This window comes from Lepisosteus platostomus, unplaced genomic scaffold (genome assembly GCF_059453375.1).
Source record: "Lepisosteus platostomus isolate fLepPlt1 unplaced genomic scaffold, fLepPlt1.hap1 Scaffold_105_H1, whole genome shotgun sequence".
Taxonomy (NCBI): Eukaryota; Metazoa; Chordata; class Actinopteri; order Semionotiformes; family Lepisosteidae; genus Lepisosteus; species Lepisosteus platostomus.
Window position 1 is genome coordinate 157,226 of NW_028291486.1, and position 19,988 is coordinate 177,213.

Below are 19,988 nucleotides of genomic sequence, written 5' to 3' on the forward strand. Positions count from 1 at the left end.
TTAAAGGTGACAATATCACCTTTTGTGCCTAAGTGTACTTCCTGCAAGAAACAAAAGCCGAAATGGCGCGCTTCTAACCATTTGAAGACGCCAATCCGCTTACTATGATTTTTAAGCCCTCTGGCGTTAATAGTACATACGGTACGACTCATGTTGGGTCAAAGGGAGTCTGCAGCTGCAACCCGTCTCCCAAACTAAAAGCACTCTCTATTCCAAGAGGACTGAGGAGATTCCCACCCACACTCATAACCTGCGGGGACCCCTCCCCCAGGGATGATGGACTTACCCCAGGATCATCGGAGGTCAGGAGGTGGATACCGCCGTCTTTCCCCGACTGTTCTGAGGTCTCTGAAACGAAATCCTCCTGTTCCACCACTATATCGCCCTGGCCCGGGGGTATGGGGTCGTCGAGGGTACTGACCTCAGCAGAGGCCTCCAAGGGGTCAGCCTCCTCACCCTGCTCTCCACCCCTCTCCCTCTGTTCCCCTTCCTCCCTACTCCCCCCCTCCCTACCTCCCTCTCCCTCTCCCTCTACACCCCCCTCCACCCCTACCTCCTTCCTACCCCCTTTCTTACACTCCCCCCTCGCCCTCTTTACAGCAATCGCCTTTTTCCGTCTCGGCATTCTCTGTCCTCTCTCTCCGTCTTCTCCCTTCTCTGCCTCGACGTCACTGTTCCCCGAGTCCTCCTCAACAGCTAGGACCTGAAAACGATTAGCCACAGTCTCGAACACGCACTCGTCGGACCTCATTCTTCTCTTCTCTGCCGCCGACTTCCTCTTTGCAGCCCTGCTAGGCTGGGTAACCCACTCCGGCGACTCCGACTCTGCCCTGTCCATCACTTCCGCCCACGACGAGGTCCCCGGACGCGCCTCTTCAGGTACCTTGGTCGCCTTTGGCATCTCCTCTGGTCTGTCGTCTCTTTCTTCTCTTGCGTCTGCTTGTGTCCTCTGGGTGGTCGCGGTCTTCTGCTGTGGTCTGCTCTCCTCTCTCCTCGGGCCCTCTGCCGAAGTCCGCACCACATCTGCAAAACTTCGACTCTTCATCGGACAAACCCTGTACACATGGCCTTCTGCCCCACACAGGTCGCACGTTAAGACCTTAGTACAGTCCTTAGTTTCGTGAGTTGTGGCCTTACACTTTCTACACACACCGCCAGGACAGTTCGCCGCTACATGACCCCTCTGGAAACACTTCTTGCACGTCACCGGTTGGCCTGGATAGAAGAGGTAGCCTCTATTAGGCCCAATCGTGAAATAAGCCGGGGGATGTACCACTCCCTCACCCTCAGATGGCTTAGGTTTTAGCCGCACCGTGTATCTTCTTTTACCGGTCCACACTCTGAGGACATCTAAATCTTTTTGACCTTCTCCCTGCACGTCCACAAATCTGGATAAAAAGGTGATTACGTCTCTTTCTGGGACCCGATGATTAAATAGGTGAATTGTCAGAGTCCTGAGCTCCCTGGCAAACAAAGGCTCTATCAAGAAATCATTAAGCGGTTCCACATCTCTTCCTTCACACACCTTTTCCCAGGCTTTCTCACAAAGTTCATCCGATGCAAGCGACAGGTCGTATATCCCTCTGACTGGGAAATCTTGTAGACAATCAATGTCCTTCAATTTAATCCCTAGAGCCTTCATCAGGACTACTCTTTCAAACCGCTCACGGTTCATCCATTCCTTCTTCTTCTCTGCCTCCTTCACAACAAAACGCACTGTGCACCGCATCTGCCCCTCACGGGACAGAGGGTGCACAGCCGCCGAACCGCGGGCCCACTCACCACCTTCGACCGCTGTCATCTTGGAGGCCCCACTTCGCCCCCTGGGCTCAACCCAGGGCGACTACCCGTGGTGACCTTGGTGGACTTCTGCTTCGGTCTTCTGATGGTAAGGTTCCGCCCGTCTGGTCTGGTTCCGTTGTCCGCTGTCTTCTCCTTCTCCTCTTCGCCTTCGTTGTCTTCGCCTTTTGTCAAGTCCTCAGACCGCGGTCATGCCACGTATCTTTAGATCTTGGCCAAAAGGCCGAGAAGCGATGCCCACAAAGGCGCGGACCGACGCGCGGGCGTTCCGCTGGCGCACAGTGGCGCAGGCCGACTCCTCTGGAGCCCGGGACCCGCGCAGCTGCCGGCCTCCCTGCAGCCAGAGGCCTGCCGCGGGACTCTGCTCCCCCTCTCTCTTGCCTGCCCGCCTGCCTTCCTGCCAGTCCCGGGCGGGGGCCCTGCTCTTTGATCTTCTGTCAACGGCCCGACAACGACCGCAGCCGCAGGGGGCGCCAGCCGCCCGGCCTCCTTAGCTTAGGCCCCTCCCACCGGCAGCAGCTGCGCCCAACCGGCTGCAAGCCAAAGCCGAGCGCCAGCACCTGCGGGCAGAGGCAAGGGGCAGCTCTCTCTCGGGAGGGAGGGAGGGACGGGGACGCGCGCGCACACACGCCTGCCTGCCTGCCTGCCGAAAAAAAAGAAAGAAAAGGTGGATATACTAAGTTTTTTGGAGGGAAAACGCCCAGCTGTCGAAAGGGGCCCGCCTGCAGGGACGGGGACGGACACGCACGCAAGCAAGCAAGCAAGCAAGCAAGCAAGCAAGCAAGCCACGCCTGCCTCCCTGGGAAAAGGCTGAAAAACCTAAGTTTTTTGGAGGGAAAACGCACGGGAGCCGAAAAGGGGGCCGGCCTGCTTGCCCAGAGAGTCGAGACGCGGGAAAGCGCACAGAGGGAGCACGGGAACCGAGAGGGCGAGAGAGAGACAGAACACAGAGACACACAGATGGGGGACGAGGGACGAGACCCGAGAAGAAGGAGCTCCAGTCCACTTCGCTTGCTTGCTCGCTCGCTCGCTAGCTAGCTAGCTACCTAGCTACCTACGTCTGTCTTTTCACCGCTGAGAGAAGGTGGTGCACCGCTCCCGGAGGCGCTGCAATACCGGGCCGATGCGTGGAGAGGACGGAGCAAGCTCCTGATCCAGCTCCCTGTTCCAAAAATCCGTTTAATATGTGGTCCCCCGATGGGGGACGTATCAGATATTAAACTGATAAGAACAGATACTACACTTGATCTTAGCCAAAAGGCCGAGAAGCGATGCCCACAAAGGCGCGGACCGACGCGCGGGCGTTCCGCTGGCGCACAGTGGCGCAGGCCGACTCCTCTGGAGCCCGGGACCCGCGCAGCTGCCGGCCTCCCTGCAGCCAGAGGCCTGCCGCGGGACTCTGCTCCCCCTCTCTCTTGCCTGCCCGCCTGCCTTCCTGCCAGTCCCGGGCGGGGGCCCTGCTCTTTGATCTTCTGTCAACGGCCCGACAACGACCGCAGCCGCAGGGGGCGCCAGCCGCCCGGCCTCCTTAGCTTAGGCCCCTCCCACCGGCAGCAGCTGCGCCCAACCGGCTGCAAGCCAAAGCCGAGCGCCAGCACCTGCGGGCAGAGGCAAGGGGCAGCTCTCTCTCGGGAGGGAGGGAGGGACGGGGACGCGCGCGCACACACGCCTGCCTGCCTGCCTGCCGAAAAAAAAGAAAGAAAAGGTGGATATACTAAGTTTTTTGGAGGGAAAACGCCCAGCTGTCGAAAGGGGCCCGCCTGCAGGGACGGGGACGGACACGCACGCAAGCAAGCAAGCAAGCAAGCAAGCAAGCAAGCAAGCCACGCCTGCCTCCCTGGGAAAAGGCTGAAAAACCTAAGTTTTTTGGAGGGAAAACGCACGGGAGCCGAAAAGGGGGCCGGCCTGCTTGCCCAGAGAGTCGAGACGCGGGAAAGCGCACAGAGGGAGCACGGGAACCGAGAGGGCGAGAGAGAGACAGAACACAGAGACACACAGATGGGGGACGAGGGACGAGACCCGAGAAGAAGGAGCTCCAGTCCACTTCGCTTGCTTGCTCGCTCGCTCGCTAGCTAGCTAGCTACCTAGCTACCTACGTCTGTCTTTTCACCGCTGAGAGAAGGTGGTGCACCGCTCCCGGAGGCGCTGCAATACCGGGCCGATGCGTGGAGAGGACGGAGCAAGCTCCTGATCCAGCTCCCTGTTCCAAAAATCCGTTTAATATGTGGTCCCCCGATGGGGGACGTATCAGATATTAAACTGATAAGAACAGATACTACACTTGATCTTAGCCAAAAGGCCGAGAAGCGATGCCCACAAAGGCGCGGACCGACGCGCGGGCGTTCCGCTGGCGCACAGTGGCGCAGGCCGACTCCTCTGGAGCCCGGGACCCGCGCAGCTGCCGGCCTCCCTGCAGCCAGAGGCCTGCCGCGGGACTCTGCTCCCCCTCTCTCTTGCCTGCCCGCCTGCCTTCCTGCCAGTCCCGGGCGGGGGCCCTGCTCTTTGATCTTCTGTCAACGGCCCGACAACGACCGCAGCCGCAGGGGGCGCCAGCCGCCCGGCCTCCTTAGCTTAGGCCCCTCCCACCGGCAGCAGCTGCGCCCAACCGGCTGCAAGCCAAAGCCGAGCGCCAGCACCTGCGGGCAGAGGCAAGGGGCAGCTCTCTCTCGGGAGGGAGGGAGGGACGGGGACGCGCGCGCACACACGCCTGCCTGCCTGCCTGCCGAAAAAAAAGAAAGAAAAGGTGGATATACTAAGTTTTTTGGAGGGAAAACGCCCAGCTGTCGAAAGGGGCCCGCCTGCAGGGACGGGGACGGACACGCACGCAAGCAAGCAAGCAAGCAAGCAAGCAAGCAAGCAAGCCACGCCTGCCTCCCTGGGAAAAGGCTGAAAAACCTAAGTTTTTTGGAGGGAAAACGCACGGGAGCCGAAAAGGGGGCCGGCCTGCTTGCCCAGAGAGTCGAGACGCGGGAAAGCGCACAGAGGGAGCACGGGAACCGAGAGGGCGAGAGAGAGACAGAACACAGAGACACACAGATGGGGGACGAGGGACGAGACCCGAGAAGAAGGAGCTCCAGTCCACTTCGCTTGCTTGCTCGCTCGCTCGCTAGCTAGCTAGCTACCTAGCTACCTACGTCTGTCTTTTCACCGCTGAGAGAAGGTGGTGCACCGCTCCCGGAGGCGCTGCAATACCGGGCCGATGCGTGGAGAGGACGGAGCAAGCTCCTGATCCAGCTCCCTGTTCCAAAAATCCGTTTAATATGTGGTCCCCCGATGGGGGACGTATCAGATATTAAACTGATAAGAACAGATACTACACTTGATCTTAGCCAAAAGGCCGAGAAGCGATGCCCACAAAGGCGCGGACCGACGCGCGGGCGTTCCGCTGGCGCACAGTGGCGCAGGCCGACTCCTCTGGAGCCCGGGACCCGCGCAGCTGCCGGCCTCCCTGCAGCCAGAGGCCTGCCGCGGGACTCTGCTCCCCCTCTCTCTTGCCTGCCCGCCTGCCTTCCTGCCAGTCCCGGGCGGGGGCCCTGCTCTTTGATCTTCTGTCAACGGCCCGACAACGACCGCAGCCGCAGGGGGCGCCAGCCGCCCGGCCTCCTTAGCTTAGGCCCCTCCCACCGGCAGCAGCTGCGCCCAACCGGCTGCAAGCCAAAGCCGAGCGCCAGCACCTGCGGGCAGAGGCAAGGGGCAGCTCTCTCTCGGGAGGGAGGGAGGGACGGGGACGCGCGCGCACACACGCCTGCCTGCCTGCCTGCCGAAAAAAAAGAAAGAAAAGGTGGATATACTAAGTTTTTTGGAGGGAAAACGCCCAGCTGTCGAAAGGGGCCCGCCTGCAGGGACGGGGACGGACACGCACGCAAGCAAGCAAGCAAGCAAGCAAGCAAGCAAGCAAGCCACGCCTGCCTCCCTGGGAAAAGGCTGAAAAACCTAAGTTTTTTGGAGGGAAAACGCACGGGAGCCGAAAAGGGGGCCGGCCTGCTTGCCCAGAGAGTCGAGACGCGGGAAAGCGCACAGAGGGAGCACGGGAACCGAGAGGGCGAGAGAGAGACAGAACACAGAGACACACAGATGGGGGACGAGGGACGAGACCCGAGAAGAAGGAGCTCCAGTCCACTTCGCTTGCTTGCTCGCTCGCTCGCTAGCTAGCTAGCTACCTAGCTACCTACGTCTGTCTTTTCACCGCTGAGAGAAGGTGGTGCACCGCTCCCGGAGGCGCTGCAATACCGGGCCGATGCGTGGAGAGGACGGAGCAAGCTCCTGATCCAGCTCCCTGTTCCAAAAATCCGTTTAATATGTGGTCCCCCGATGGGGGACGTATCAGATATTAAACTGATAAGAACAGATACTACACTTGATCTTAGCCAAAAGGCCGAGAAGCGATGCCCACAAAGGCGCGGACCGACGCGCGGGCGTTCCGCTGGCGCACAGTGGCGCAGGCCGACTCCTCTGGAGCCCGGGACCCGCGCAGCTGCCGGCCTCCCTGCAGCCAGAGGCCTGCCGCGGGACTCTGCTCCCCCTCTCTCTTGCCTGCCCGCCTGCCTTCCTGCCAGTCCCGGGCGGGGGCCCTGCTCTTTGATCTTCTGTCAACGGCCCGACAACGACCGCAGCCGCAGGGGGCGCCAGCCGCCCGGCCTCCTTAGCTTAGGCCCCTCCCACCGGCAGCAGCTGCGCCCAACCGGCTGCAAGCCAAAGCCGAGCGCCAGCACCTGCGGGCAGAGGCAAGGGGCAGCTCTCTCTCGGGAGGGAGGGAGGGACGGGGACGCGCGCGCACACACGCCTGCCTGCCTGCCTGCCGAAAAAAAAGAAAGAAAAGGTGGATATACTAAGTTTTTTGGAGGGAAAACGCCCAGCTGTCGAAAGGGGCCCGCCTGCAGGGACGGGGACGGACACGCACGCAAGCAAGCAAGCAAGCAAGCAAGCAAGCAAGCAAGCCACGCCTGCCTCCCTGGGAAAAGGCTGAAAAACCTAAGTTTTTTGGAGGGAAAACGCACGGGAGCCGAAAAGGGGGCCGGCCTGCTTGCCCAGAGAGTCGAGACGCGGGAAAGCGCACAGAGGGAGCACGGGAACCGAGAGGGCGAGAGAGAGACAGAACACAGAGACACACAGATGGGGGACGAGGGACGAGACCCGAGAAGAAGGAGCTCCAGTCCACTTCGCTTGCTTGCTCGCTCGCTCGCTAGCTAGCTAGCTACCTAGCTACCTACGTCTGTCTTTTCACCGCTGAGAGAAGGTGGTGCACCGCTCCCGGAGGCGCTGCAATACCGGGCCGATGCGTGGAGAGGACGGAGCAAGCTCCTGATCCAGCTCCCTGTTCCAAAAATCCGTTTAATATGTGGTCCCCCGATGGGGGACGTATCAGATATTAAACTGATAAGAACAGATACTACACTTGATCTTAGCCAAAAGGCCGAGAAGCGATGCCCACAAAGGCGCGGACCGACGCGCGGGCGTTCCGCTGGCGCACAGTGGCGCAGGCCGACTCCTCTGGAGCCCGGGACCCGCGCAGCTGCCGGCCTCCCTGCAGCCAGAGGCCTGCCGCGGGACTCTGCTCCCCCTCTCTCTTGCCTGCCCGCCTGCCTTCCTGCCAGTCCCGGGCGGGGGCCCTGCTCTTTGATCTTCTGTCAACGGCCCGACAACGACCGCAGCCGCAGGGGGCGCCAGCCGCCCGGCCTCCTTAGCTTAGGCCCCTCCCACCGGCAGCAGCTGCGCCCAACCGGCTGCAAGCCAAAGCCGAGCGCCAGCACCTGCGGGCAGAGGCAAGGGGCAGCTCTCTCTCGGGAGGGAGGGAGGGACGGGGACGCGCGCGCACACACGCCTGCCTGCCTGCCTGCCGAAAAAAAAGAAAGAAAAGGTGGATATACTAAGTTTTTTGGAGGGAAAACGCCCAGCTGTCGAAAGGGGCCCGCCTGCAGGGACGGGGACGGACACGCACGCAAGCAAGCAAGCAAGCAAGCAAGCAAGCAAGCAAGCCACGCCTGCCTCCCTGGGAAAAGGCTGAAAAACCTAAGTTTTTTGGAGGGAAAACGCACGGGAGCCGAAAAGGGGGCCGGCCTGCTTGCCCAGAGAGTCGAGACGCGGGAAAGCGCACAGAGGGAGCACGGGAACCGAGAGGGCGAGAGAGAGACAGAACACAGAGACACACAGATGGGGGACGAGGGACGAGACCCGAGAAGAAGGAGCTCCAGTCCACTTCGCTTGCTTGCTCGCTCGCTCGCTAGCTAGCTAGCTACCTAGCTACCTACGTCTGTCTTTTCACCGCTGAGAGAAGGTGGTGCACCGCTCCCGGAGGCGCTGCAATACCGGGCCGATGCGTGGAGAGGACGGAGCAAGCTCCTGATCCAGCTCCCTGTTCCAAAAATCCGTTTAATATGTGGTCCCCCGATGGGGGACGTATCAGATATTAAACTGATAAGAACAGATACTACACTTGATCTTAGCCAAAAGGCCGAGAAGCGATGCCCACAAAGGCGCGGACCGACGCGCGGGCGTTCCGCTGGCGCACAGTGGCGCAGGCCGACTCCTCTGGAGCCCGGGACCCGCGCAGCTGCCGGCCTCCCTGCAGCCAGAGGCCTGCCGCGGGACTCTGCTCCCCCTCTCTCTTGCCTGCCCGCCTGCCTTCCTGCCAGTCCCGGGCGGGGGCCCTGCTCTTTGATCTTCTGTCAACGGCCCGACAACGACCGCAGCCGCAGGGGGCGCCAGCCGCCCGGCCTCCTTAGCTTAGGCCCCTCCCACCGGCAGCAGCTGCGCCCAACCGGCTGCAAGCCAAAGCCGAGCGCCAGCACCTGCGGGCAGAGGCAAGGGGCAGCTCTCTCTCGGGAGGGAGGGAGGGACGGGGACGCGCGCGCACACACGCCTGCCTGCCTGCCTGCCGAAAAAAAAGAAAGAAAAGGTGGATATACTAAGTTTTTTGGAGGGAAAACGCCCAGCTGTCGAAAGGGGCCCGCCTGCAGGGACGGGGACGGACACGCACGCAAGCAAGCAAGCAAGCAAGCAAGCAAGCAAGCAAGCCACGCCTGCCTCCCTGGGAAAAGGCTGAAAAACCTAAGTTTTTTGGAGGGAAAACGCACGGGAGCCGAAAAGGGGGCCGGCCTGCTTGCCCAGAGAGTCGAGACGCGGGAAAGCGCACAGAGGGAGCACGGGAACCGAGAGGGCGAGAGAGAGACAGAACACAGAGACACACAGATGGGGGACGAGGGACGAGACCCGAGAAGAAGGAGCTCCAGTCCACTTCGCTTGCTTGCTCGCTCGCTCGCTAGCTAGCTAGCTACCTAGCTACCTACGTCTGTCTTTTCACCGCTGAGAGAAGGTGGTGCACCGCTCCCGGAGGCGCTGCAATACCGGGCCGATGCGTGGAGAGGACGGAGCAAGCTCCTGATCCAGCTCCCTGTTCCAAAAATCCGTTTAATATGTGGTCCCCCGATGGGGGACGTATCAGATATTAAACTGATAAGAACAGATACTACACTTGATCTTAGCCAAAAGGCCGAGAAGCGATGCCCACAAAGGCGCGGACCGACGCGCGGGCGTTCCGCTGGCGCACAGTGGCGCAGGCCGACTCCTCTGGAGCCCGGGACCCGCGCAGCTGCCGGCCTCCCTGCAGCCAGAGGCCTGCCGCGGGACTCTGCTCCCCCTCTCTCTTGCCTGCCCGCCTGCCTTCCTGCCAGTCCCGGGCGGGGGCCCTGCTCTTTGATCTTCTGTCAACGGCCCGACAACGACCGCAGCCGCAGGGGGCGCCAGCCGCCCGGCCTCCTTAGCTTAGGCCCCTCCCACCGGCAGCAGCTGCGCCCAACCGGCTGCAAGCCAAAGCCGAGCGCCAGCACCTGCGGGCAGAGGCAAGGGGCAGCTCTCTCTCGGGAGGGAGGGAGGGACGGGGACGCGCGCGCACACACGCCTGCCTGCCTGCCTGCCGAAAAAAAAGAAAGAAAAGGTGGATATACTAAGTTTTTTGGAGGGAAAACGCCCAGCTGTCGAAAGGGGCCCGCCTGCAGGGACGGGGACGGACACGCACGCAAGCAAGCAAGCAAGCAAGCAAGCAAGCAAGCAAGCCACGCCTGCCTCCCTGGGAAAAGGCTGAAAAACCTAAGTTTTTTGGAGGGAAAACGCACGGGAGCCGAAAAGGGGGCCGGCCTGCTTGCCCAGAGAGTCGAGACGCGGGAAAGCGCACAGAGGGAGCACGGGAACCGAGAGGGCGAGAGAGAGACAGAACACAGAGACACACAGATGGGGGACGAGGGACGAGACCCGAGAAGAAGGAGCTCCAGTCCACTTCGCTTGCTTGCTCGCTCGCTCGCTAGCTAGCTAGCTACCTAGCTACCTACGTCTGTCTTTTCACCGCTGAGAGAAGGTGGTGCACCGCTCCCGGAGGCGCTGCAATACCGGGCCGATGCGTGGAGAGGACGGAGCAAGCTCCTGATCCAGCTCCCTGTTCCAAAAATCCGTTTAATATGTGGTCCCCCGATGGGGGACGTATCAGATATTAAACTGATAAGAACAGATACTACACTTGATCTTAGCCAAAAGGCCGAGAAGCGATGCCCACAAAGGCGCGGACCGACGCGCGGGCGTTCCGCTGGCGCACAGTGGCGCAGGCCGACTCCTCTGGAGCCCGGGACCCGCGCAGCTGCCGGCCTCCCTGCAGCCAGAGGCCTGCCGCGGGACTCTGCTCCCCCTCTCTCTTGCCTGCCCGCCTGCCTTCCTGCCAGTCCCGGGCGGGGGCCCTGCTCTTTGATCTTCTGTCAACGGCCCGACAACGACCGCAGCCGCAGGGGGCGCCAGCCGCCCGGCCTCCTTAGCTTAGGCCCCTCCCACCGGCAGCAGCTGCGCCCAACCGGCTGCAAGCCAAAGCCGAGCGCCAGCACCTGCGGGCAGAGGCAAGGGGCAGCTCTCTCTCGGGAGGGAGGGAGGGACGGGGACGCGCGCGCACACACGCCTGCCTGCCTGCCTGCCGAAAAAAAAGAAAGAAAAGGTGGATATACTAAGTTTTTTGGAGGGAAAACGCCCAGCTGTCGAAAGGGGCCCGCCTGCAGGGACGGGGACGGACACGCACGCAAGCAAGCAAGCAAGCAAGCAAGCAAGCAAGCAAGCCACGCCTGCCTCCCTGGGAAAAGGCTGAAAAACCTAAGTTTTTTGGAGGGAAAACGCACGGGAGCCGAAAAGGGGGCCGGCCTGCTTGCCCAGAGAGTCGAGACGCGGGAAAGCGCACAGAGGGAGCACGGGAACCGAGAGGGCGAGAGAGAGACAGAACACAGAGACACACAGATGGGGGACGAGGGACGAGACCCGAGAAGAAGGAGCTCCAGTCCACTTCGCTTGCTTGCTCGCTCGCTCGCTAGCTAGCTAGCTACCTAGCTACCTACGTCTGTCTTTTCACCGCTGAGAGAAGGTGGTGCACCGCTCCCGGAGGCGCTGCAATACCGGGCCGATGCGTGGAGAGGACGGAGCAAGCTCCTGATCCAGCTCCCTGTTCCAAAAATCCGTTTAATATGTGGTCCCCCGATGGGGGACGTATCAGATATTAAACTGATAAGAACAGATACTACACTTGATCTTAGCCAAAAGGCCGAGAAGCGATGCCCACAAAGGCGCGGACCGACGCGCGGGCGTTCCGCTGGCGCACAGTGGCGCAGGCCGACTCCTCTGGAGCCCGGGACCCGCGCAGCTGCCGGCCTCCCTGCAGCCAGAGGCCTGCCGCGGGACTCTGCTCCCCCTCTCTCTTGCCTGCCCGCCTGCCTTCCTGCCAGTCCCGGGCGGGGGCCCTGCTCTTTGATCTTCTGTCAACGGCCCGACAACGACCGCAGCCGCAGGGGGCGCCAGCCGCCCGGCCTCCTTAGCTTAGGCCCCTCCCACCGGCAGCAGCTGCGCCCAACCGGCTGCAAGCCAAAGCCGAGCGCCAGCACCTGCGGGCAGAGGCAAGGGGCAGCTCTCTCTCGGGAGGGAGGGAGGGACGGGGACGCGCGCGCACACACGCCTGCCTGCCTGCCTGCCGAAAAAAAAGAAAGAAAAGGTGGATATACTAAGTTTTTTGGAGGGAAAACGCCCAGCTGTCGAAAGGGGCCCGCCTGCAGGGACGGGGACGGACACGCACGCAAGCAAGCAAGCAAGCAAGCAAGCAAGCAAGCAAGCCACGCCTGCCTCCCTGGGAAAAGGCTGAAAAACCTAAGTTTTTTGGAGGGAAAACGCACGGGAGCCGAAAAGGGGGCCGGCCTGCTTGCCCAGAGAGTCGAGACGCGGGAAAGCGCACAGAGGGAGCACGGGAACCGAGAGGGCGAGAGAGAGACAGAACACAGAGACACACAGATGGGGGACGAGGGACGAGACCCGAGAAGAAGGAGCTCCAGTCCACTTCGCTTGCTTGCTCGCTCGCTCGCTAGCTAGCTAGCTACCTAGCTACCTACGTCTGTCTTTTCACCGCTGAGAGAAGGTGGTGCACCGCTCCCGGAGGCGCTGCAATACCGGGCCGATGCGTGGAGAGGACGGAGCAAGCTCCTGATCCAGCTCCCTGTTCCAAAAATCCGTTTAATATGTGGTCCCCCGATGGGGGACGTATCAGATATTAAACTGATAAGAACAGATTTTTTTTATGTTTTATTAGAAATCAGTAAAAACAGTGCTTTAAACGTTTACTTTACCCTCCACCTTTACACCCATGTGATTAAGTCCTTCCATCGTTCACGTGCCGCGGCGAATCCCCATCGGAGGACGTCCCACCGGATCTTCCGTGAGACGTCCCTCTTGACACGCTTCAGAATGTCCGGCACTGACCTCTCCACCCCATGTTTGACCAGCTCTGATCTTGCGTCCCATACATGGAGCTTGGTTAGGCTAATCAGGAGCCACAGCAGAAAAGCCGCGTTCCATCTTCGGGAACCAGCCACGCCCTTCATCACTGTGTTCAGCGTCAGGAGGGACCCCAGGCCTACCTGTGCGTACAGGTGCTGGCTGGACCTCCACACCCTCTGCACGAACCCGCACTCCCAAAAGACATGGTTGACGGTTTCTTCCCCTGTGCAGCCGTGCCTCGGGCACTGGCTCTTCTTTGCCAGCCCGTGCGAGTACATGACGGCCCTGACCGCCATTCGACCCCACACACCAAGCCAGTTCAGATCTTTTAGTCTGTTGTCCAGACCCTTTGGTTGGGCCTGCTGCCAGATGTCACTGGGCACACCCAGGAGCGCTGGCCTGTCCAGTGCTGTGACCACCAAATACATCCTCCTATGGCTCAGCGCTACTTCCTTGTCCCGTACCTCTGGGTGTGCCCGCAGCCACTGCACTGCGTGACGGTAGTGCAGTGGGAGCCGCTCAGCCTTCGGGGTCGTGTTCTTCCAGGCGACCAGGTGTCTCATACTCGCTGCCAGCCAGAGGCTCACGAACCGGCCGCACAGGTGGGGCGGGTTACCGTGCAGGATGACGCACAGGTTGGCGACGAACACGCAGTCCAACTTCACTGGGAAGTTCGGGATCCCTCTGCCTCCTTCCACGGTAGGTCTACACATGTCTGTCCGGCGGATCCGTTCGTATGAGTGGCCCCACACGAAGGTAAAAACTGTCCTCACCAATTCCTTCCTCCTCCTTGCGGGTAGGGGGTACACTACTGCCAGGTGGAGAAGCAAGGGCAGGATCTCCACCTTCAGCACCAGCGCCTTCCCTATCCACGTCAGGGATCGTTGCTGCCAAAGGCCCAGCTTCTGCTTGATCTTCCGGAACCTGGCCTCCCAGTTCAGTCCTGAGGGGTCCAAGGTGTGAAATAGGACCCCCAGGATTTTCACCGGGTCCGTTATTTGTTTCAGTCCTCCGGCGACCTCCGGTACGTACGGCCAGGTTCCAAAAAGCTTCACCAGGCTCTTGGCGCGATTCAGTTGGGCGCCGGTGCCTCTGGAGTAGGCCTCCACGATTTCCAACACTCTCCCCAGACTCCTGTCAGAGCTGAGGAAGAGCGTCACGTCGTCCGCGTAGGCCGCGATTTTAGCTTCCTGCCCACCTCCACCTGGCACTTTAATTCCCTCCACTCCAGTGTCCTTCCGTAAAGGGTCCAGTAGCAGCTCGAGGTAGATAACGTACAGCAGGGGCGAGAGTGGACATCCCTGTCGCACACCACACCTTACCGGAATCCTCCTCCCTACTGCTCCGTTGACTCTTACCCGGGACGCAGCGCCGTTGTAGAGCGCTTCAATCCACCTGACAAAGACGTCAGGCAGACCCTTCTTCCTCAAGAGTGCCCACAGGATCCCATGATGGACCCGGTCGAACGCCTTTGCCTGGTCTAGGCTCACCAGCATGAGCGGCAGGCCTCTGTCCTCCACCCAGGCGATGATGTCCCGGATCAGCTGCAGGGTCCAGCTGATCTTCCGGCCTGCCACGCCACATGTCTGGTCCGCCCCGACCAGCGCCGGCATCACCGTTTTCAGACGGCCGCCCAGCACCCTGGCCAAGATCTTATAATCAGTGCACAGGATCTGGATCGGCCTCCAATTTCCCAGGTCCGCCTTGTCTCCTCCCTTGTAGATCAGAGTCACGACGCCGGTCTTCATAGAGAGGCCCATTTCATTGCTGTCCAGGGCCTCATTGAAAACCTGCACCAGAAAAGGCTCTAGTTGATCCCAGAAGGTCCGGTAGAATTCCGCTGGTAGGCCGTCTACTCCAGGGACGGTTCCCTTCTTCAATCCAAACAATGCTGTTTTTATTTCCGCCCCCGTCACAGGCCCAACCAGCGAGGCGGGATCGTCTACCGCCTTTTCCACACCCTCCAGGAGCCTCTCCTTGATGCTGGCGTCGATCTCCTTCTCCTGGAACAAGGCTGTATAGAACCCTGTGGCACACTCCAGCATCCCGGGCAAGTCTGTGGCTGCAGTCCCATCCTCGCGCCGTATACTTTCGAAGCAGCAGCGCTCCTGCTGCTTTCTCACGGCGCTGAAGAATTGGGGTGAGCACTGTTCTTCTCCCTCCTTCCAAACTCCCCGCAGCCTGAAAAGAAAGTTCTTTGCTCTCTGCAGCCACCTTTCCCTAAGCAGGCTCCTGACGTTGGCGATCTTCTCGCCGTCGAAGGCGCCCCCCTGGTTCAGCTGCTCATACAGTGCTTCCAGCTCCTCTTGGAGCTGGGCGCACTGGCGTTCCTCCAGACTCCGCCGGATCCAGCAGTATCGCCTGGTGACCGTTGCGAGAGTCTGTTTGCACGATTCCCACCAGTGCACCGCAGAGCTATAAAGCTCCCTCTTCTTTTCCAGGTCTTTCAGCACTGTCTCGATCTTCCTTCGGTATCTCTCCTCGTGAAGAACTTGTTTGTTCAGCTTCCAGTACCCAGCCTGGAAGCGCGGGTCCTCAACACCGAAGGAGACCGTGAGCAGCCGATGGTCCGAGAACCAGGTAGGGGTCACTTGCCTGCTTAGCGTTGTCCACTTCACAGTAGAGAGGATGTAGTCGAGGCGTCGAAAACTCCCTCTTCCATTGTCCCAGGTGTGGTGTGCAACGTTCTTAAACCCATCTCGAAGGCCAAAATCCGCGATCAAGGACCTCAACAGATGAACTCCCTGGCCGTGCGGGTCTCCCAGGTCGATGTTAAAGTCGCCGCCTACAATCAGCTCTCTATTGGTGTACAGCACGGGCTCCAGGTCTTTCAAAAAGGAGCCCTGCTGCCTTCTGTCTGCTGGGGCGTACACGTTAACCAGCCTTATCTTCACTCCCCTCCAGGTTCCGTCCACCACCAGCAGACGTCCGGGAATTACTGAGCTGACTGTTTGGGCGGCGAACCCTGGCAAGCCGCACAGGATACCCACACCAGAGGAGTTCACCCCTCCGACGCTCCACCACGAAGGACCCTTCCTCCACTCCCTCTGAAGGGTCCTCACGTCGTCGAGGTCCTTGAGATGGACTTCCTGCAGAAAGATCACATCCAGATACCTTCGAGACAGGTAGGAAAACACTGCCACTCTTTTTTCCTGCTTCCTCAGACCCCTCACGTTAGCTGTTGCAACTGTGAGGGTCATGGCGGGTCTTGAGGGGGGCTGTCACTCTCCATTCCCTCCGATCGGCTGGAATCAGGTGAGCTCGCCGTCCCTGCTGTACTCTCCGAGCTGCCATCCTCTGTGTCCATAAAGTGGACCACGCGGCTGTCCGGGGACTCTCGTTCCGGAGTTGGCGTTTCAGGCTGGCAGTAGACTACGGGGCTGCCATCGTCCGTTACGTTGGCCGCCACTGAGTAGACGGCCAGCATTGCCGCCCCTGACCCCTGCCCTGGGGGGAGAGATTCCGAGGTGCTTTCGGCCTCGGAGTCACTCGAGGCCGTCAAAACTCCCTCCTCCTCTTCCATCCCCTCAGAGTCTGCGAAGTCTCCCGGGTCTTCCTCCTGGCCTTCCTCCTCGGCCGTCCTCTTCTTCTTTTCCTGCGTCTCCTGTTGACGCCTTTCCGCCCTCTGCCTCTTTGACCTCCTCTTCTTCCCTGCGCCCTGCAGGATTACCATCCCCTCCTCCTCTGTTGGCGTCGGTGTCGGTGTCGCAGTTCTTCCCCCGTCCTTCAGGGGGCGCCCCTTCTTCACCACCTCCGCCCAGGTTCCGGCCCCTCCGTCTGCTCCTCCTGATGTTCCCGGATTTTCACCGTCCCCTCCCTGCGCCGTCTCCAGTTGCTCCACGTCGGAGCCCCACGACGTTCCTGGTCGCTCTCCGTCCTCTTCTCCCTGGTGCACCTCTCTCCCCTGTCTTCCTCCCTTCTTCTCCCCCTTACCAGGGGGTCTGCTACCCTTCGGCCGGCCTTCCCCCTCACTAGCCTCGTCTTCCTGCGCCATCCACTCTCTGACCGCCTCCTCCATGATCTCCTCCTCGGTGGCCGCCTTCTCCGTGGCCGCCTTCTTCGTGGCCGCCTCCTCCGTGGCCGTGCCCCTCTTGTTACACTGCCGGAACAGGTGGCCTCTATCCCCGCACAAAGAGCACTCTTTCACCTTGCACTCTCTGGTTTGATGTCCCTGACAGCCGCACTTGCCACATTTCTCCGCCGTACATGCCCCCTCTCGGTGTCCGAAGGCCCGGCACCTCCTGCAAAAGTCAGGCTGATCCCAATAAAACATGTACCCCCTACCTCCTCCGATGGCGAATGTGCCTGGTGGGTGGCTGTATCCGTCCTTTGCTGTTTTGTCCTGCCGCAACTCCACCAGATACCGACGTTTTCCCGTCCACACAGTACGTGTGTCCTTGAGCCCCAAGGGACCCGCCTTCACATCCACGTACCTGCTTAGGAAGGTACTCACGTCGGCGTCTTTCACAAATGGATCGAACATGTGCAAAACCACCCACCTCTTGCTGTCGCTCTGCAGTCCCCCACACTCATACTCCGGAAATCCGCCGTTCTTAATGATCTCAGTGCATTTCCCTACCATTCTCTTGTGGATATCGGCGCTGATGAAGGTGGTGTCCATGAATTTCTGTGGCTGGTTCCCCTGCACACACAAGATCTCTGATGCCTTCAGCCCCAAAGCTCCAAACAGGACGTCATCCTCGAACTTCTCCCTTCCAGGTGGTGCCGTCTCCGGCTTCCAGCGGAAGCGGAGAGTCCACTTAATGCTGGGGTCCTTCCCAGCCCTCCTCGCCTCTCCAGGCCCTGCAGCCATGGTTGGGCAGCCTTTCGGCCACCAAAACAGCCACGGAATGCAAAGCCGGGTGAAAAATCAAAAGTCCGACGTCCAAAGGCAAAAAATCGTAGTCCAAAAGCAATCCGGGTCCAAAATCCAGGCAATCCAAACGTGTCGACGCAAAGCTGTCCTCTCGATCCTCTCTCCCTCGACCTCTGACCTTAGCCAAAAGGCCGAGAAGCGATGCCCACAAAGGCGCGGACCGACGCGCGGGCGTTCCGCTGGCGCACAGTGGCGCAGGCCGACTCCTCTGGAGCCCGGGACCCGCGCAGCTGCCGGCCTCCCTGCAGCCAGAGGCCTGCCGCGGGACTCTGCTCCCCCTCTCTCTTGCCTGCCCGCCTGCCTTCCTGCCAGTCCCGGGCGGGGGCCCTGCTCTTTGATCTTCTGTCAACGGCCCGACAACGACCGCAGCCGCAGGGGGCGCCAGCCGCCCGGCCTCCTTAGCTTAGGCCCCTCCCACCGGCAGCAGCTGCGCCCAACCGGCTGCAAGCCAAAGCCGAGCGCCAGCACCTGCGGGCAGAGGCAAGGGGCAGCTCTCTCTCGGGAGGGAGGGAGGGACGGGGACGCGCGCGCACACACGCCTGCCTGCCTGCCTGCCGAAAAAAAAGAAAGAAAAGGTGGATATACTAAGTTTTTTGGAGGGAAAACGCCCAGCTGTCGAAAGGGGCCCGCCTGCAGGGACGGGGACGGACACGCACGCAAGCAAGCAAGCAAGCAAGCAAGCAAGCAAGCAAGCCACGCCTGCCTCCCTGGGAAAAGGCTGAAAAACCTAAGTTTTTTGGAGGGAAAACGCACGGGAGCCGAAAAGGGGGCCGGCCTGCTTGCCCAGAGAGTCGAGACGCGGGAAAGCGCACAGAGGGAGCACGGGAACCGAGAGGGCGAGAGAGAGACAGAACACAGAGACACACAGATGGGGGACGAGGGACGAGACCCGAGAAGAAGGAGCTCCAGTCCACTTCGCTTGCTTGCTCGCTCGCTCGCTAGCTAGCTAGCTACCTAGCTACCTACGTCTGTCTTTTCACCGCTGAGAGAAGGTGGTGCACCGCTCCCGGAGGCGCTGCAATACCGGGCCGATGCGTGGAGAGGACGGAGCAAGCTCCTGATCCAGCTCCCTGTTCCAAAAATCCGTTTAATATGTGGTCCCCCGATGGGGGACGTATCAGATATTAAACTGATAAGAACAGATTTTTTTTTGTTTTTTATTATGAAAATACAAAACTGACTCATAATTCAGGCCATACCATTCACAAATCCACAATCAAGACGTGTTTAACTCAGGAAAACACAGAAATAGTCCCTTCCATTTGTCTTTCGCCGCATGGAATTTCCATCTCAGTATGTCTCTTTTCATTCTTCTTTTGAGTTCATGACGTACTCCCCAAATGATTTCTCTATCTCTTCTTTTCACATCCCCTTTAACCTGGGCACATCTTGCATTCCAAATAAAATGCTTTATCACACTTATAACCATCCACAAAACCCAATCTGTTGTCATCTTCTTTTCCGTTCCCTTCCAGGCATTCATTATTTTCTCATAAGACAACACAAAATTAGAAAAAATGCTTAATAACATACATTTACACTCCCCCCACACTCGTCTAGCCACCATACACTCCCAAAACACATGTCTTATCGTTTCGAGCTTCCCACAGTTTACATATGGACAACGCTTTGTCCTGGTTAACTTTCTTTTGTACATTACCTCCCTCACTGGGAGGCGATTCCAGACCCCCAACCAGTTAAGGTCTTTGTACTGTCCCTCCAAACCTTGTGGTTGAACCCTCACCCAGTGCTCCCTTTTTTTCCCCACTACTGCACTGTCAGATCTTGTATTTATTTTCTTATACAGTGCTTTGTGCTGTAAACACTCCGGCATCTCTTTCCCTTCTGGGTGTTGTTTAAGCCATGTTCTGGCATGTTCATAATGCCAAGGTAAATCTTCTGCTTTTGGGGTTAAATTTGACACAGCTCTCAAATGTGGCATGACCCAATTAAACCAAAGTATTACAAAATATTGACTCTTGTGTGCAACCTCAAAATGCAATGCTTTGCATAAACTCGTCACAAAGAAAACATCCAATTTAAGGGGGATGTTAGGTACATCTCTCCCTCCCTCTTCCACTGGCCTATACATGTCAACCCTTTTAATATATTCATATTTATTGTTCCAAATAAAGTTAAAAACCATTCTAACCAGCTCTTTTCTGAATGTCGGAGGCAACGGAAAAACATATGCTAAAAAAATCAGGTTCGAAAGAATGTCCGTCTTAACAACTACAATCTTACTCATATGAGACAAATGTATACTTTTCCACAGACCTAATTTCCTTTTTAAGAGTTTCAGTTTTATACTCCAATTCAAATGCGCCGATCCCTGTGTGTCAAAACTTACCCCTAATACCTTAATAGGTCCCGACTCTAATGTTAGCCCTCCTTGAGTTTCTGTCCTATGTTCCCAAATACCAAAATATTTTATTTTACTTTTCTTTATGTTGAGTTTTGAACCTGATGCTTGCCCAAAAAGATCACAGACCTCCAGTGCCCTCAGTACCCCTCTGTCTGAATCTAA

At 59.1% G+C, this 19,988-nt stretch overlaps 11 non-coding genes across 11 annotated transcripts; all 11 read right to left on the reverse strand.

Annotated features, from left to right (window-relative positions):
- Positions 1–2,882: 2,882 nt before the first annotated feature.
- Positions 2,883–3,073, reverse strand: LOC148637889 (U2 spliceosomal RNA). Its single transcript, XR_015931226.1, has one exon. It is a non-coding gene; the product is annotated as a U2 spliceosomal RNA (small nuclear RNA).
- Positions 3,074–3,920: 847 nt separating this feature from the next.
- On the reverse strand, positions 3,921–4,111 carry LOC148637890 (U2 spliceosomal RNA). The gene has a single exon (XR_015931227.1). It is a non-coding gene; the product is annotated as a U2 spliceosomal RNA (small nuclear RNA).
- An 847-nt stretch (positions 4,112–4,958) lies between these two features.
- On the reverse strand, positions 4,959–5,149 carry LOC148637891 (U2 spliceosomal RNA). The gene has a single exon (XR_015931229.1). It is a non-coding gene; the product is annotated as a U2 spliceosomal RNA (small nuclear RNA).
- Positions 5,150–5,996: 847 nt separating this feature from the next.
- On the reverse strand, positions 5,997–6,187 carry LOC148637892 (U2 spliceosomal RNA). Its single transcript, XR_015931230.1, has one exon. It is a non-coding gene; the product is annotated as a U2 spliceosomal RNA (small nuclear RNA).
- Positions 6,188–7,034: 847 nt separating this feature from the next.
- LOC148637893 (U2 spliceosomal RNA) lies at positions 7,035–7,225 on the reverse strand. The gene has a single exon (XR_015931231.1). It is a non-coding gene; the product is annotated as a U2 spliceosomal RNA (small nuclear RNA).
- An 847-nt stretch (positions 7,226–8,072) lies between these two features.
- LOC148637894 (U2 spliceosomal RNA) lies at positions 8,073–8,263 on the reverse strand. The gene has a single exon (XR_015931232.1). It is a non-coding gene; the product is annotated as a U2 spliceosomal RNA (small nuclear RNA).
- Positions 8,264–9,110: 847 nt separating this feature from the next.
- LOC148637895 (U2 spliceosomal RNA) lies at positions 9,111–9,301 on the reverse strand. Its single transcript, XR_015931233.1, has one exon. It is a non-coding gene; the product is annotated as a U2 spliceosomal RNA (small nuclear RNA).
- Positions 9,302–10,148: 847 nt separating this feature from the next.
- On the reverse strand, positions 10,149–10,339 carry LOC148637896 (U2 spliceosomal RNA). Its single transcript, XR_015931164.1, has one exon. It is a non-coding gene; the product is annotated as a U2 spliceosomal RNA (small nuclear RNA).
- An 847-nt stretch (positions 10,340–11,186) lies between these two features.
- Positions 11,187–11,377, reverse strand: LOC148637897 (U2 spliceosomal RNA). The gene has a single exon (XR_015931165.1). It is a non-coding gene; the product is annotated as a U2 spliceosomal RNA (small nuclear RNA).
- Positions 11,378–12,224: 847 nt separating this feature from the next.
- LOC148637898 (U2 spliceosomal RNA) lies at positions 12,225–12,414 on the reverse strand. The gene has a single exon (XR_015931173.1). It is a non-coding gene; the product is annotated as a U2 spliceosomal RNA (small nuclear RNA).
- Positions 12,415–18,451: 6,037 nt separating this feature from the next.
- LOC148637899 (U2 spliceosomal RNA) lies at positions 18,452–18,642 on the reverse strand. Its single transcript, XR_015931171.1, has one exon. It is a non-coding gene; the product is annotated as a U2 spliceosomal RNA (small nuclear RNA).
- Positions 18,643–19,988: the final 1,346 nt, after the last annotated feature.